Source organism: Phascolarctos cinereus, unplaced genomic scaffold (genome assembly GCF_003287225.1).
Source record: "Phascolarctos cinereus isolate Bilbo 61053 unplaced genomic scaffold, phaCin_HiC Scaffold_5;HRSCAF=322, whole genome shotgun sequence".
Lineage (NCBI taxonomy): Eukaryota > Metazoa > Chordata > Mammalia > Diprotodontia > Phascolarctidae > Phascolarctos > Phascolarctos cinereus.
Genome location: NW_027555958.1, coordinates 264,829,548 through 264,845,706, shown reverse-complemented (window position 1 = coordinate 264,845,706; position 16,159 = coordinate 264,829,548). Strand labels below are relative to the sequence as shown.

The 16,159-nt window shown below is 41.3% G+C and overlaps 1 protein-coding gene across 5 annotated transcripts in view; it reads right to left on the bottom strand.

Annotated features, from left to right (window-relative positions):
- The window catches only part of SEPTIN9 (septin 9), a 339,777-nt gene that overhangs the window by 74,731 nt on the left and 248,887 nt on the right, over positions 1-16,159 (bottom strand). Inside the window, exon 1 of one of the 5 annotated variants that reach the window (XM_020966005.2) lies at positions 9,965-10,073. The exons of 2 other annotated variants lie outside the window; for them this stretch is intronic. The gene's annotated coding sequence lies outside the window, so the exon portion shown is untranslated. Of the gene's footprint in view, positions 1-9,964; positions 10,074-16,159 lie in introns of those variants that run through there. 2 more of the 5 variants (XM_078155809.1, XM_020966004.2) reach the window with 2 other exon arrangements.

Sequence of the window (16,159 nt, the reverse complement as noted above, 5' to 3'; positions counted from 1 at the left end):
TCCATTAAGTAGAACAAAACTCTAATTCCTCTTTCAAATGAAAGCCTTAAATTAATCATTTGGGTTGAGTTAAAAGCTTTAGTAAGAAGACAAGGCTTTGACCTGAGAGAGTGGAAGAAGCATTTTGTTTTGCTTTTTAAATCTGTTTATAGGATCATCACCAGATGGATTTCTTTTTATTCTTTTGGCCTGGACCTATGATTTCATTGGCCCAGGGAACTATAGGTAGATAGGCTAATTCTCTCTACCAATGCAGATCTGCAACTGTTTTACAAAAAGACTGGGCCAAATTCAAGCAGCCAGGATGTGTCCGGGCCAGAACTTGAACCCAGGACTTCCTGACTGAAGTTGACTATTTATTCTACTATATATACCCTGCTGCTTCTGTCTAGAAGAATGAATTTTAAAACAAAACAATAATGAGGAGTGGGGGATCTGAGTATCTAAGCCAATTACTTCTCATTTCATGGATAACAATTTATGGTAATGAAGAGAGTGAAAGGCAGGTTGTTTTGTTTGGGGTCAATCCTTTGCTATCAATTGGCTCTGGAAAGAAGGATCATCTTTATTTATACTGAAAGCAAAACCACTGAGAGGATAATAGTTAATATTTTTGTAACTAGTGATTTAAAAGAGACTCGCATTCTACCATCCTCCCCCAGATTCTAGTACTCTCTTCTAGAGCTATTTCTTTTGCCTGTGTTTGCAGTGGACCTGCTTCCTTGTCCTCTCTGTTCATGTTTCACCATTCTTGCTTCTAATCCACGTCCTCTATGGCATCCCCTTCCCTCTCATCCCCTAACTTCCCCAAATCCCAAACAGACATTCTCCTTTGGACTCAACAGAGTCCAACTAACTGTTGCATTCTGTTGCCAAGCAATTAATAACAGCAATGCCTTCTTACAACTTATTTACAGTAGCTTTTACAAATAAGTAGCCTCTCCAAAAAATCAAAGCCTGCCTAAGGACCTACCAGAGTAGTCTGTTACTCTTTTCTCTTAGTGGCCAAAATGCCCAAAAGAAAAAAGACCCTGGTCCCTGTTAACAACTAGAAGGCAATGAAAGTGGTCAATCCTTTGTTTTATAAGTATCCCAAGAAATGTGTCATCAGTCAGGGATGTCACCCACTTTGTCAAATGACCCCAATATATCAGAGTACACCACAAAGATCTCTCCTTTATAATCCTATATAAATAAGATGCCACCAGCAATTAACCAGTTCATCCAGGCCTAAGATCATCAGACAGTTAGTTACTCAGCATCTTAAACTGGCCCACAAGTACAGACCTGAAAGAAAGCAAGAAAACAAACAAAGGCAGCTGGTTTGGGCTGAGCAAAAAGCTTTAGGCAAACAGGATGTCCTTACAAGTGTGAAGGGGGAGTGGCCAAAGAAGGCTCAGTCCTGAGAGCATAAATGTTTGGTGAACCCACTGGTGGAAGTGTCTGATGCACTGGACTTTTGATTGGCTGCTGAGCTAGAATTGGGTGAGCATTCAAAAAGCACTAGCCATCTTAAGTGAGCCTCTGCTCTGTCTGTCTGTCTGTCTGTCTGTCTCTCCTTTCCTTCCTGGGTATGTGGGAAGGAGGAAAAAAAGACCTGATGTAAACCTTCAGGTAGGAAAGAAAGCTAGCTCAAGTGGCCATCCTTCCCACTTGGGTTAACATGAAGCAATGAAGCATGTGGATCTCTATGGTTTCTACTGTACTTACTGTATTATTCTTTTGTTCTTATTATACTGTTCTTTCCTACTTCAAGGGAAGAAGTACTATAGCAGGAATGGACTAGACTTCATTCAAACTTGTAAGCTTTGAAATGGCAAGAAGAATAAGCTACCAGAGTTCCAGTGACAGGAGTTCACTTTGTGGACAGTTGAGCCCGTTAAGAATTGAAGCCTTGGGGGCAGCTAAGTGGGGCAGTGAATAGAGTTCTGGCCCTGAAGTCAGGAGGACCTGAGTTCAAATCTGGCCTCAGACCAAACACTTGACACTTACTAGCTGTGTGACCCTGGGCAAGTCATTTAAGCCCAATTGCCTAAAAAAAAAAAAAGAATTGAAGCCTTCAATGACCTGCATGACCCAACATAGCAGTGGATTTAAGGCTGCCAAGAGAGAGCAACTTGTCCACAGGCGGTGCCTTCATTCAAGGAGTGAATGCTTTATACATAGGGCATAGAGGAAAGTGTGCCCCAAATGGTATGTACAAGAGGAAATTCTCTGTTCTTTGTTCTATCTTCTCAGTAAATGCTTCTTTGGAGAAGCTAATTGATGTGGATTTGAACCCAGATCTTCTGACTCCAAATCCAGCATTCTTTCTAAGATATCACCATGAAACAAGCCTACAGAAGAAACATCAAAAATTCACCCAATATGTTGTTAGCATGATGCCAATCAACCAGTCTGACCACACTCTGGACCAAATTCACTAAGATGGCTAGGTGTGGGAGCACTGTATAGAGACTTTGTTCTCAAGATGCCAATTATAAATATTATCAATGCCAGCTTCTGATCAGAGCCTTTGGCAGGGCAGGGGTAGTCTAGACTCTAGGCTTTTCCCTTACTATTGCACTGCCTCAGAGTAACTCAAAAACAGGTGATGCTGGGGATAGAATGGAGTCAGGAAGACCTGAGTTCAAATCCAGCCTCAGACACACAGTAGCTGTGTGACTCTGAGCAAGTCACTTAACCCTGTTTGCCTCAGTTTCCCCATCTGTAAAATGAGCTGGAGAAAGAAATAGCAAACCACTCCAGCATCTTTGCCAAGAAAACCCCAAATGGGGTCAGAATCAGACACAACTGAAAAACAATAACTCAAAAAACAACTCAAAACTCAAGGAAAATTAATCTCCACTGGTGGCTGTGCATGTCTCTGAGAAGGTCATAAAGCACCTGGAACAATGCCTGGGTGATAAGGAAGTGGCTGGGGGTAGGGAACCTTGGGTTTTCTGTGGGCTTAGTTGCCTCAGCACATTTCACTAAGGAACACCTAAAGGTCAAAGTCTGTGGGAATCTGTCCCTGGCCTGTGGAGCCCTTCTAGCATTTACATCAGCAGCAGCTGAATACAGAATGGCACTGGCCTGCACAGAACCTACCCTGGAATGGGGGTGAGGGTGGGGGTGAGGCCAAGGACAGGGAAGGGAAGTTGCCCCAACCTAGAAAACTACAAACAAATACTGCCTAAAGAGGGAGAAGTTTCACTTCCCCAAACTAACGTATTTGGCAACAACAGTTAAAACTCCCACCATTAGGTTCTATCAACCGGTAGTGACTGCTATTACGGTTCCTTGTTTCCAACTGCTGAGCCGAGTTTAGAACAGGAACCTTAGGCCCAAAATGCAAATTCTTCTTCCGGGGAGGAGTAAATAGATTTATGGCTAGTTCTGGTTAATCAGAAAGTAAGGAGACATTAGAAGTTTTTACACAGCATAATTCAGTGAATAACTCAGATTTTGTTGTTATTGTTGTAAAATATTTGGACCTGAAAGAATTAACCAACTTGTAACCAAAGCAGACTCCTTCTCTGTTAGATCAAATCCAGTATCACCATAGTGGCTATTAGACATTCTCATCACTTGTCACACCTTCCATAGCACCCTCCCTACCGATCCTCCAACTAAGGGCTTCAACTCACTGAAAAAAGAATTTGAGGCTAATCTGCGGGAGCTCCCTATTCTCCTGTCACATCACTCAGACATGTTCCCACACCATCTTCTTCACCCCTGTCTCATGTGAAGAAGAGGTTCTCCTTGCTAAGACCAGCCCCTTTATCCTACTCCATCCCCACTGTGGTGGATTGTCCCCACTATCATCCCACACTCTCATTAATCTTCCCCACTAATCAATCTCTCCCTACACACACTGGCTGCCTTCCTGTTTCCTCCAAATGTGCATATGTCGCTCCCATTCTATCCTTGATCCAACCATCTTATTAACATCCATCTGATAGAAATCTCTCGTCCTCATCATGGCTGAACTTGAATAAGTCATCTAAGCCTGATGCCTCTTTGCTCTCTTTTCAATCGATCCTAAAACCCTTTGCAATTTGCCCTCTGACTTCCCTCATTCAACTGAAACTGTTCTCTCCAAAAATACCAATAATCCTCTAACTGCCAAATCTAATGGTCTTTTCTTAATCCTTATCCTTCTTGATCTTTACCTCAGTCTTTCACACTATTGATTACCCTTTAGCTGAGGCAGCTAGATGGTGCAGTGATAGAGTGCAGGGCCTGGGGTCAAGAAGATCTGAGTTTAAATGTGACCTCAGACACATTAGCTGGCAAGTCACTTATCCCATTTGCCTTGGATTCCTCAACTGCAAAATAAGGAAAATAACAGTAACTACTTCATAGGGTTATTGTGAGGAACAAATGAGATAATATTTGTAAAGCACTATATACAGTGCCTAATATGTAGCAGATGCTCTACTAGATACTCAGGTTTTCATGACATTGTTCTTCCCTGGTTCTCCTCTTTGTCTGACCACTCCTTCTCAATCTCCTTTGTTGAATCCTCTTTTAGGTCACATCCACTAATTACAGGTGTCCCCCAAGGCTCTAACCTGGTCCCTCTTCTAATCTAAATCTATATATCCAAGCTCTACTGACTTTCCTAAGTTCCACTTCCAAATCATAAACTGCCTATGAAATGTTTTAAACTGAAGGGAACTGGAGGCCCCAGAGATACATCAAAGACCAAAACAGAATTTAGTGTCTTTTCCCCAAAATCCACCTTTCTTTGGTTACTTCTCACCAGTTACTGTTGAGAGTAACACCATCCTTCCAGCAACTTCTCAGTCATCCTCCACCCCCTCACTCTCCCTATTTATCTACTGCAGTGTCAAAACACACCCTAGCCTTACTTCATCTCCTTTCCCACAATACCTGCCCCCTCCCCCATCTCCTTACTTCTGGCTATTGCAATAGCCTGCTGGTTCGGTCTCTTTGCCTAAAACCGTTCTCCAGAGGTTGCCAAAGTGATTTTCTTAGAGCACAGTTCTGACCATGTCAACTTCCTCCCCACCCCTCACCAATAAATTCCAATGGCTCCCTCTTATCTCCATGATCAAATACAAAGCCTTTCACAACCTAGTCCCTTCTTTCCTTTCCAGTCTTCTTATTCTTTACTCTTCTCCACATTCTCTGTGACTTAGAGACAATGGCCTTCTAGCTGATCCTTGCATAATAACACCATCTCTCAACTCCCTGTCTTTTCATCAGCTGTCCCTCCATCCTTCCTGGAATGCTTCCTCTCCTCATCTTTGCCTCCTGGCTTCCTGACTCAACTCAGCTCTCATGTTCTGCAGGAGGCCTTTCTCAAATTACTTTCCATTTCACCCTGAATATACCTTGTATGGATAATTTTTTGCACATTATCTCTTCCATTAGCATGTGTGCTCCTACAGAGCAGGTAACCATGTTTTTGCCTTTCTTTGTATCCTCAGCATTTAGCACAGGGCTTTTCACTTAGCCATCACTTGCTCTCCAAAAGAGTTAATTTCTCTTCCTTTAGGAATGGAGAACATGAGCCACAAAGAGGCAACTTAGTCAAAGACACAAAGAAAGTCATAGAACTTCCTGGGGTCTCTATGTGATATCTTGGCAATTTCTTCAGCTGTCTGTGCCTCTTGGTGCCTCTACAATATTAATTTCTCAGTCCACTACTTCTGCTGACTTCACTTTCCTCCCTTTCCCATTGTGACCCTACAGTTAGCTAATCAGTCTGACCCCACGCAGGTCTCTACTTTAGAATCCTATGTCTCCTGTTCTCTCACTGCTCATGCTTTGTCAAACTCACACCATTCACCTTCTTTATTATTGGAGGAAGTCATGAAACTGTGTAGACTTGGGCCTGCTATAAATGTGTGTTATCTAATCTCAACTGGGCCCTCAATATAAGCAAGGCAATCCTTATACTCTCCTCAAATTGATTCTCTAACACACAGCAGCTGTTCCAAACCTCCCCATTCTCCCATCCTCTAAACTGAGAGCCTCATCTTATTCTTTACTGAGGAAAATCAAGGACATTCTCAGTGAGTTCTTTCTTATCCCTTTCTTATCATCTCCCAATTTTGGCATAATCCCCCATTTTCTCCTCCTTTATTCCCGCCTCTCTGATAATGTAGGAGACTTTCTCCACAGCAAGGTCAATCCTGCCATATGTGCCTTGGGTCCCATTCTCTATTCTCTAAGGGTTCCCTCCCAGAAGCTAATAAATATGCACATCCATCCCTTTTCCCTAAACTCTAACATGCTATCCTCCAATTTATCATCTCCTTTTCTCAGTCAAAATCCTAGAAGTGATACAAGAACTGAGCTTGGAAAAAAGCTAGGGTATTTAAGATGCAGAAGTGATTTGCAATGAAAAGTAGAGGACATGGGAGACAGAATGTCACGTGTGAGGAATAGCAAGCAGCTCTGGCTGGATCAGTACAATTTGAGAAGGGAGTAATAGTCCTAGAAAGGTAGGCAAGAGCCAGCTTTCTGAAGGGTTTTTAATACCCAACAGCAGTTTGTTGTTGTGGTTGTTTTCATCCTAGAGGCAAGAGAGAAGTCATTGGAGTTTCTTGACAAGGGGGAATGATAATGGAGACCTGTGCTTTAAGAATATCGATTTGGCAGCTACAAGGAACATAGGTAGAGGAGGGCAGAGAGAATTAGTAATTGTCTTCAACCATTCCATATGTATGGGTTTCAAAGTATATTTACTTAACAATTAACCATTTTAAGGGAAGACAGGAATGGTCAGTGGGTAGGGTCTGGGGAGGCTGAATAATCCAAAGAACATATCATCTAAAAATGTCACTTAATATTAGATTTTGAAATAGATCGTCTGCTCCCTCCTAAAAATACAGATTGATCTTTCTTCTTAGGATAAAGACAAGTGAATTTGCATTTCCTGTGTACAAATGAGAGTGGGAGGAGGCCCAGAGATGTGATGACAGGCAGGAAGCCAGTATGGGGCCTCTTCTAAGTCTGCAGTGGGAAATAAGAAAAATCGGACTCAGTTAAACAATTTTAAAGTCCTTTGAATCTGTCGCACAAAAAAGAAAGAGAAAGATTGTGTGTGTTCTACATTTAAGTTGCAAAGTTTTATGATACTCTGGTTAAGTGGAACACTAGTGGCAACATTACTTAATAGAACTGTCCTCCTCAAAGGAACTCTGAGCATACTCACTGCTGCAATGCAGTCCTTTCTGGAGCTAAACAGCCTATTCAACTGCCATGTGTCAAAACAAGAAGCTCAAAAGGATATGATGTCCAGCAATCAGCAGTCAAATGCTCAGGGGGGCAAATATTCTTCCTGGATAATATAAATGCTTCGATGGTATGCTGAGGCCATTGCTATTCCACAATCTTGAACCTCCTCAGGCTCATGGGGACCCACAGAATCATTGAATTCAGAGCTAAAAGTCACATTAGAGATCAGCTAGTCTCATTTTCCAGAGGAAGTAAAGAATTTTGCTCAAGGCAAAAAAAAAACACAGTAAGTGCTAAGTCAGGCAGAGTGAAGCATTTGGGCAGCTAGGTAGCAGAGTAGATAAAACGCTAGGCCTGGAGTCAGAACAGAAAGAGCCAAGTTCAACTCTACCCTCAGACATATACTAGCTGTATGACCCTGGGCAAGTCACTTAACCCTGTTTGCCTCAGTTTCCTCATCTGTAAAATGAACTGGAGAAGCAAATGGCAAACCACTCCAGTATCTTAGCCAAGAAAACCTCAAATGGAGTCACAGAAAGTCAGACATGATTTAACAACAACTAAGTCAAAACTCAAATCTAAGCCCTGTAACTCCATGTCCAAAACTTCTGTCAACACATCTGCTATTCAGACTCTCCCCTCAGGCCCCCAAGAAGCGTTGATGCTCCACTTTAACCAAGTGTGGGAAGGGTGTCATCAAGTCACTGGCATTGCCAGCGGAGATCATAACTCGAAAATAGAGAAATGTCAAGCAGCAAGTGATTATTAAGAGATGTATATGTGCAAAGCAGTAGTGCTCTATGCTGGGACACAAAGAACAAATCAAGCATGGTCTGCCCAGAAGAAATGTATGTTCTACTGACAGGAACAAAATGTTCACAGATAAGTATAACAAAAGAGTTTGTAATAATAATGCAACATAATCCACTCTCTCTGTCTTAGTCCTAGGGAAGGAGAAACTAAGCCTAGCTTTCAAAAAAAAAATCTCTATTCAAGGGGAGTCATCAAGATCTCTAAAGTTAAACACTTAACTCTCTTCATATTCTTTAGAAATAAGTCCCCAGGGTACACGAGGGAGCTAGTAAAAAAGAAATGACCTATCACTATTTCACATATTAAGTTTCAGTTTAAAATGTGGAGGAAGGAATGTCTTGGGTTTAGAAGACCTAAGAGTCCCAGGTCTGACATACACTGCCCGTATGACCCTAAGCAAGTCACTGGGAACTTGTTTCCTGGGAATAAGAATTAGATTAATTACTTTACAAGTTGGGAGTCAAAGAAGGGATTTCAGAGGTCATTTAATCTAACCTCTTCCTTTAAACCTCCCCTAACAAAAAGCAGTCGTCTCACTACCGCAGTCAAGCAGCTTCAGTGGTCAGGAAATTCCTACTTAGATTGAGCAGGAATCTGCTTCAGCAGTTCCTTCCCATGGATTGCTCCTAAGGCTGCTCTAGTAGTACTCTGCTTGGAGGAAAGGAGTTGATCTGAATAATTTAAAAAAAAAATAAGTTCATTTGCATGCCCTTTCACTACCTCCTCCCAATTTTCTCTCAGATTTTCCCATTTGAGCCCAAAACCAAATTCCAAGCAGTCCCACCTGGAAGGCCTAAGAGCTCCAGTTAGACAGAAGAGGGAAGAACTAGTGAAAACAGTATGGATTTTCAAGGAACTGTGAGACCCATCAATGGCACGCTGTCTTATTTTTCTTCCAAAAGAAAGGAATTTCAAATAAGGGAGCAGGGATATGCCTCTGTTAAAACTTCTTACCACATCCCAACACAATTTTATGTCAGAGAGAGCCTGGGATAGAAAAAGGAGAATTAACAACATGCTGTAAAATGAATGAATCACTCCAGGGCATTTGGATTTGGATTTCAAGAGCAGATGGTACTCTCTCCTCACACTGATCTATACTCCTCTAAACAACTCCATGTGGCAAAGTGCCCCCTCAGTTACATCTTTAAAGTGAGGAGTCTCACTCTGGCAATGCAAATACTTTGTCCCTAACTTCCTAGAAAAACAAAACAGAAAAAAAAAACATTCTTCTTTCACTCCCAGAAAGGAAAGTACATCAGCAAAAAGCCATCATAAATTTTCAAAAGAAGAGGGAACAAAGATCTAAGAACTCTTTTACTTAGGGGCATTTTAAAAGTCAATATTAAATTAAATAAAACAGCCCCTCTCTAAGGTGTTCCCCAATTAAGCCTTCTCTTGCTCCAAAAGTAAGGTAGGGAATTCTAGTTAGTCTTGGGAAGTTTTTCTTGCTTTCCTACATTTTGGAAAGCTAGAAAAGCCACTTCCAAATTAAAATATTCTGCAAGAAGAAAAATCTCAACAGGAGAAATTAAACTACTCAGTTCACTTGGCCAAATATTTACAAAGAGATAACTATAATCATACAAAGACCTTTTCTTCTCTTCTGCTACAGAAAATCTGGTTCTAGAGTTGAAACCAAATTCCCCCATCTCCCAGTGACTCAGCCTGCAGCAGGCACAGTCCTCAAAGTAGGCTAAACTGTCTTGCAACTGGCTCTGCTGACCTTTCTCATTTCAAGAATGAAAGGCACAAGGCTTCCTGCTTTCTGCTCAGTGCAACTCCCCTGCCTGCAAACAAGCTCACGAAACCTCAGATTTCTACCTGTCTCGGGCCCCCACCTCACCTACCCCCCCCCCCGGTAGCCTCTGGCCAGATAGGGGAACCCAACGACCTGGAGACCCATAAGGTAACAACTGGAATTATTAGAAAGAACAAAGGGATTGTGTAGACTCACCCAAGCAGCGGTAACTCTGTATCCCACTGGATATGTAGAGAGACTAGTCCCACCCACCCCCGGGTCACATGGCTCCGAGCCTAGTAGATGATCAAAGGGGCTTTGTGGCCGCTCAGAACAAGAAGACTCCCCAAGTGCAGCAGAGAGAGGTAGGGAGGAGAGCTGTAGGGAGATTCAATGGGCAGCTGCGAGGGGGAGAAAAACTTGGCTGGAAAGGAGTGATCCCTGAAAGGGGGAAGGAAGAAACTGCTTCTATGTAGCATTTTTTTTTCCCCAGCACCAGGAAAGAGCTCTGAAAAGACCTGAATCTTCTCCTGCCTCTGCCAAGTAAATTTCCAAGTTCCCTGCACGGCTAGGGAACCAGGCTGGGGGTGGGGTGTTACCTAAGTAATATGACCATAAAGGAATGCTACTGCTCCCCTCTTCTCTCTGTGTGGGTGTAGGTGTGTCTCAGTATAATCCATACAACTTGACAGAATGGAAAGAGTGGGTAGACTTGGAATCAAAGAACCTGTGTTCTCAGCTACTTGTTGGGAACTTGGATAACCTCTCTGAGACTCAGTTTCCTCATCTGTCGAATAAGAGGCTTGCACTACATTCATCAAGCATTTATATAATCTCTCAAACCTCTTCCAAATTTAGATTTAGACCTGGAAGGCCTAAACCTTTAAAGGTTATCTAATCCAACTCCATTTTACAGATGAAGAAACTGAGAGAGCTTAGTAAGTGGCAGACCCAGGTTTTTAAGCAAGGTATTATGATCCAGGGGTTTTTCCACATGACTCCCATACATCAATTCATCTACTTTATAACTGGGAGGGGGAAATTCCAAATGTAAGACTACTGCAACTCTGGAGGGAAAAGACAAGTTTGGTAGTAGAAAGATACTCACAAAAAGAAGTATATGTGTATGGGGAGAAGGGATTCCAACCCCCATCCCCTCAATTAATGCAATCACATTGGCATTCAAAGACTTTTATAACCTGGCCCCTTCCTATCTTTCCAGTCTTCTTTACATCTACTTTGCCTCACATACTCTGCCATTCAGTGACACTATCTTCCTTGCACAAGACACTCCATTTCCTAACTCTGACTTTCCCTGGTTGTTCCCCAAGCATGTCTCCTCATCTGTCTCCTAGTTTTCCTGGCTTCCTTTAAGTCCCAGCTAAAATCTCACTTTCTACAAGGGGCCTATCCCACTCCCCCTTGATGTTAGTGCCTTCCCTCTGTTGACTATCTACAATTCACTTTGTAAATACCTTGCTTGTACTTGTTTTTTATGTTGTCTCCTCCACCAGGCTGGTTTTGGGGGTTTTTTTGTTTTGTTTTGCCTTATTTTGTATCTCCAGCACATAGCACAGTATATGGCTCACAGCAGTCACCTAATCCCATCTAGGTGGTGAAGTGAATAGAGCACCAACCCTGGAGACAGGACCTGAGTTCAAATCCAGCCTCACACACTTACTAGCTGTGTGATCGTGGGCAAGTGGCTTAACCCTCTTTGCCCCAGTTCCTCATCTGTAAAATGAGCTGGAGAAGGAAATGGCAAACCACGTCAGTATCTTTGCCAAGAAAAACCCCAAATGGGGTTATGGAGAATCTGACATAAAAGGACTCAACAAGTTACCTACCTAATAGATGCTGTTGACTGACTGACAGAAAGCCCAGAATGTAATTTGTTTAAGGAAGAAATTTTCCATCCTACTTCAACTGGTAAGCAAAGAATGAATCAATCAAATTAGCAATGTAATCACAAAGTATAAAATAGATGTTAAGGAATTTTCCTACAACCCCACTGCAAAATGTGAGTAAGTCTTTAGTCAAATTAAGAGAATTATAGGGAAGGCTTTCATTAGATAAAGGATAATCACTACACATAGGAAACTTCCATGTTAATGACTGAACAAAAAAATCAGTTTTGCCCCCCTCAGGGCTGTGTCTAAAACAGCAAGCCAATATAGCAGTCGAGCATGTTAGTTTCTAGATTTGAAGCCAGACTGGAGAAAGAACCATGCCCTTGAAAAGGAACTAAAGGTTGGATGGAGAATTGGAGATAACTAGACTAGGAAGAGCCAATGCATCCAACTGGGAGCAGAGAAATACTGAGGCTAGATACAGATAAGGAAAGTTACCAAAGGAAAAAGACAGCTTTAAGGAATAGATCTCACATAATCCACTATGGATTCAAGGAAGGAACTGATCTGATTGGTGCAGAGGTTTCCACATTAGAGTGTTCACCATTTTTCCTTTCCTTTTTGCTATGTTTAGCAACTATGTTGCTAAAATGTTACTGCTTAACGTGGCAAGGAGGAATTTGGGGTGATACAGCCATAGATTTCCTATTTTTAAATATTTGTGAGCAATATTTCATATCATGCCCAATAGCAGAAGGGTTTTTTTTAACCTCTTATGTCATAAATCCCTTTGTAAGTCTAGTGAAAACTATGGACCGCTTCTCAAAATGCATAAAATACATAGCATTACAAAGGAAACGTATACTGAAATATGGTTACAAAATATTTTTTTAAAAAACAAACAAGTTCCCAGACCCCAGGTTAAGTTTAGAGAAATTCAGAACATGGCCAGTGTCCGTTTCCGATTTCTCCACAATGCCTTTCAGAGCCACACTTGGATAGTGTGCAAAGCTCCCATCCAAGCATACCAGAAAGGGTTGAGAGCACTGGGCTGGTGACTTGTACAGAGCACCACCTAGTGGACAACATGGATATACTCCCTCATTGGATAATTAATATAGTGACACACTGCCTTTTTGTAGGTTTAAGGAAGACAGCACCGTGAATAGATTTGGCCTGCTTACACTACTTCAGTACCCCATGTTACAATTTATATACAGTTTTATGCATGGCCTTAAATGTCATGTAACTTTTCCCATACATCCAACTGAAATCTACCTCTAGGCAATTTCTAGGTTTCTAGTTTTGCCCTTAGAGATGAACAGAACAAGTCTAATCTTTTTTTTTTCTTTTTTGGTCACGCAATTGGGGTTAAGTGACTTGCCTAGGGTCACACAGCTAGTGTCAACTATCTGAGTCCAGATTTGAACTCAGGTCCTCCTGACTCCAGGGCTGATGCTCTATCCACTGCTCCACCTAGCTGCCCAACAAGTCTCATCTTTCTTCCACATAATAGTTGTTTCTAAGTGTTGGAAAACCTGTTATGTACCCAAGTATTCTCTAGGTTAAATATCTTTGGTTTCTTCAATTGTTATATGACATGATTTTGAGATACTGCACAATCACCTTCCTTGGGATGCTCTTCAGCTTATCAATGTTCTTAAAGCACAGCACTAAGAACAACATAATATTCTGAAAGTAGCCTAAGGCAGAGTACAGTGAGACACATGTAGTATATTTGGATACAGTCAACTTCCAAAGCAGAGAAATAATTGAGTGATGGCAGGAGAGAGAGAGAGAGAGAGAGAGAGAGAGAGAGAGAGAGAGAGAGAGTCTGGAAGCAGTAATGGGGAATATGGAGTATTCAGACTTTCTCTCTAAGAACATTATGTTTGTGACAAGGTATAACTAGAACTAGAATGGATAGCCAGAGATGCAACACCATCTGAGGAAAGTCAGATCTCCATGAGTATGGAAGATGCAAAGAAGAAGAAGTCTAAAATAAATGGAAGTTTATTAGTTATGGAACAGAAATTTTAGAGGGCACAAGTAAAGGAGAAGGCAGAGCTAGAGCTGGACATGGGAAGAATAGGACTGAGATGGGTGGTAAGAAGAAAACCAAAAATGGCATCAGAAAAGGGAATAATTTACTCTAGGGAACTCTGGAATCAATATCACAGAAAATGGGAGAAGAGTAAAAGGTTACGGGAACTTGATAACCACAGACAATGAAAACAGGAAGAAAATAGAATACTTCTTGACTGGTGTTTGCCTCAAGATGACTCAATTAATATCACTCAGTGTAGATCCTGCCAGCCTTCAGGTCATTCTCAGGACCTAGCTTATAGCATTCTTCTCAATCAACAGTCTCAAGGCATCTGTTAAGCACCTATTCCACACCAGGCACTGTGTTAGTTGTCAAGAACACATATACACACAAATGAAATAATCTTTACTCTCAAGGAGCTTACACTCTAACGGAGTAGCCAACATGTATGTGTATATATACATTTATGTATATATACACATACATGTGTATATATATATATATATACACACACACACACACACATTTATGTATGTATGTATACAGAATAAGTCTGTACAAAATAAATACACCCTAATTAAAGAGGAAGATCATTTGCAGGTAGGAGGAGGAAGGGGAATCAGGTAAGACTCCAAGTAGATCAGAGTGATGTTTGATGTGCATACTAAAGGAAGGGAAGGACTTCATGAGGCAGAGGTTAAGGAAGCAGGTGCATTCCACGCATTGGAGATAACCAGTACACAGGACCAGAGTTGGAGTGCTGGGTTTGAGGAAGAAAATTAAGGCTAGTTTGGCTGGACCTTAGAGTGGGAAGGTGGATAATGTATAATGAAGTTAGATAAATAGGTTGAAACAAATTTGTGAAGAGCCTGAAAAGTCAAAAGGAGGGATTTATATTTTGATCTAGAAAGAACAGAGATCACTGGAGTTTACTGAGTAGAGCAGTGATACTTCAGATCTTTGTTTAAGGACAATAATTTTAGCATCCTTTGGAGAACTGACTGGGGGAGAGAATTAATGCACAGGAAAACCAATTAGTAAACTATGGCAATAGAGAGGTGAAGAAGGCCTGAATTAAGAAGGGAGGGGGGAAATGGACTGAATAGTAAGAAAGGAATGGATTTTGAGAGATGTGGAGAGAAAAGTAAAAAGATTTGGAAACTGAGTAGTATGTGGGGTGAAAGACAGTAGGCAGCTGACAATGTCAAGACTGTTGACATAAGAGACTGGAAAAATAGTACCCTGGACAGAAATAGGGAAGTTTGATACATGGGATGGTTATGAGGGATCTATGAGTTGTTCTATACATTTGAGATGCCTATCAGACATAAAGGTTTAAAATGTCAAAGAGCAAGTTTGTGATGCAGAGATGAATTCAGGAGTAAGAATAGGGCAGTAAAGAAATGTTAATAAAATCCATAGGAGCTAGTAAGGTCACCAAGAAAAAGTATACAGAGAGGACAAAGCCTTAAGATTCATTCCTCCCAAACCTATTCTTTGTCCTCACCATGATCTTTAGTCCTTATATCCTGAAGTATTCTCCTAGGCCATCATTCCTGCCTTGTCTTCATCTTATTCCCTTTACAAGTCTTGACCCAATGGTTCTAATTCAGGGGTGGAGAACCAGCAGCCTTGAGGCCACATGTGGCCTTCTAGGTCTTTGGGTGCAGCCTTTTGACTGAGTCCAAGTTTCACACAACAAATCCTTTTATTATTATGCAATAATAATAAACATATTATTATATTTATTTATTATACTCTCTGCTTCCTCTTCTCCTACTCACAATTAGGAGGAAGTCACTTGCCCAAGTAGATTCAAATTTATGTAATCTAATCTCACCTGGGCTCTCATGATAACAAAGCAATCCTTTCACATCCTGATTCTCTATCTCACTTCCTATGATAGGTATTCAAAAATTCTTACCTCCTCAAACCTCCCTCAATTTCTAACCTGAGGACATATAATCAGTCTCCATTAGTGGAAGTCCCCCTTCTCAATTTTTCTACATCTCAAAACATCTTGGCAGAATTCCTAATTCTTTTTACTCCAGTCTCTTCTTGTCAAGGCAAATCCTTAACTTTCTCCTCCAACAGTTTGTCTCCAAAGTTATCCCTGTTCTCTAATCTTCAATCTCTCCCAATCTTGCTACTATTCCTTCCTTGCTACCTACAAATACACCTGCCTTTCCTCAACTTTAAAAAAAAAATTAAACAAACAAAAAGAATCTTTCAGATTCTTAGATGTAAGAAAACCTGAAAGATAGAAAGAGTCTGGGTTGTAAAGAGCTTTAAATGCCAAATAGAGGAGTTTATATTTGATAATAACACTATAGTGTTACCTCTAAAACTCAACCAGTTAGTTTATTAAGTTGGGGGGGGGGGAGTGTGTATATGTATATTTGTGTGTGTATGTGTATCTGTGTGGGGGGAGAGAGGGAAGAAGGGAGAGAGGGAGAGAGGGGAAGGGAAGGGAAGGGAAGGGAAGGGAAGAAGGGAAGGGAAGGGAAGGGAAGG